Source organism: Triticum dicoccoides, chromosome 5A (genome assembly GCF_002162155.2).
Source record: "Triticum dicoccoides isolate Atlit2015 ecotype Zavitan chromosome 5A, WEW_v2.0, whole genome shotgun sequence".
NCBI lineage: Eukaryota > Viridiplantae > Streptophyta > Magnoliopsida > Poales > Poaceae > Triticum > Triticum dicoccoides.
The window spans coordinates 639,712,336-639,714,124 of record NC_041388.1 but is presented as its reverse complement, the minus strand read 5'-3'; positions in this window follow the sequence as shown (position 1 = coordinate 639,714,124).

Below are 1,789 nucleotides of genomic sequence, written 5' to 3'. Positions count from 1 at the left end.
TGGTGGTGGTGGTGGAAAGTATTAAAGAGAAGGCCCGTAATCAGCCCGTAATGGGTCCGTGCGTCTAGCATTTTTGCCTCGCGTGCTCTCTCATGCAGAGCACTGGCGCTACCACCTCTACTCTGCAACGCAGCACAACTGTCGTTACACCGCTATCCTCTTCATATGTACATGTAAATATCACTATGTTCATCAGTTCACTTTCTTCTCCAAAGACCTGAAACCCCATGACATGAAAGGGAGGATCTCCAGCCCATTATAGATAGAATTATCAAGGGCATTTCTGGATGGCTTGGGAGATACCTCACATATAGAGGCAAAATTATTTTGCTTTGTGCATGCTTGATTAGCATACCTGCCTACCTCATGTCTGTCATTAAGTTTCCAATATGGGCTATTAATGCCATTAACTCCCAAATGGCTCACTTCTTTTGGGGGAATATTGGGGACCAGCACAAATATCATCTAGCTAATTGGGGGGTTATCACTAGGAGAAAAGAATATGGAGGATTGGGGATTCCTAACATCAAGGAATTTAATATGGCCTTGCTGGCTTCCTGGGGCAAAAGGTTCTTTGATGAATCTGATGCAGACTGGAAAAAAATTATTAGTTACAAGTATAGAGTGAACTCTCCTAACCTATTATGGGCAAAAGGAGATGGCGGCTCTACCTTTTGGAAGAGCATCACTTGGGCATTAGCAGCTGCTAAAAATTTCTATAGATGGAAGCTGGGTAATGGTGAGTTGATTAGTTTTTGGCATGATACCTGGGTTGGGGAATGTTCCCTGAAGGTTCAATTTTGGGACTTGTATTGCATCTGCAATCAAATGGAATGCACTGTGGCTCAAGTATGGGACGGGCAAGAACTTAAGTTATCCTTTAGGAGATGTGTAGATCAAAATGGGCTTAACAGATGAGACTCTCTGTTGAAACTTGTTCAACAGTGTATCTTATCAAATGAACCTGATACACCGATTTGGTCCTTGGAATCTAATGAATTATACTCAGTGAAATCTTTCTATAAATGCATCAACTTTGGGGGGATAGCCTCTGCTATCAAAGATGATCTGTGGAAGATTATGTGCCCGCAGAAGATACATGTATTCCTATGGTTGTGTGCTCACAATAAACTTCTGACTAGGGATAATCTGTTAAAGAGGAGGGAGGTTGAGGATCCTTCCTGTCTCTTTTGTGCAGAGCTCGAATCTGTACAACATTTGATGTTTGACTGTGTAGTTGCTCAACATGTGTGGGGTTTTGTATCTGACTTCTTTGAGATGGATAGAATTGCTAACTTTGACGATATCTTTGCTTTCTGACGAGTTCATAAAAAAAGCCTGTGCTTAACATGGTTATTGCTGCCTCCTTGTGGAGTTTGTGGAGACTAAGAAACAATTTTTGTTTTCAGGGCCAGAAATGGAGAAACGTGAACTGCATTCTTGCAAGACTAAGCTGTTATTTGCACTAGTGGAAAGTTCTCTGCGACAATGCTCAAGCAACCCTGCTGCAAAGGTGTATCCTTCTGCTGGACAAGCGACGTGGAGAGGTGATGCGGATAGCCTGGATGTGAGGTGTGGGAGGGGAGCATGAAAAGAGCTGATGGATAAAATTCTTCTTCGTTCCCTTTCCTTCGGACCTGGCTTTGTAATAATTAGTGCACCAACTTCGTTTCCGTTTTCTGTTGGAGAGAACTTCTGCTCTCGAGCTTCTAGGTAGCGTAGTCTACTAGGTTGCTTCTTTTATCTGTGTTTAGGTGCTGTAGGAACTATGTGAGACTGCTTTATCTGC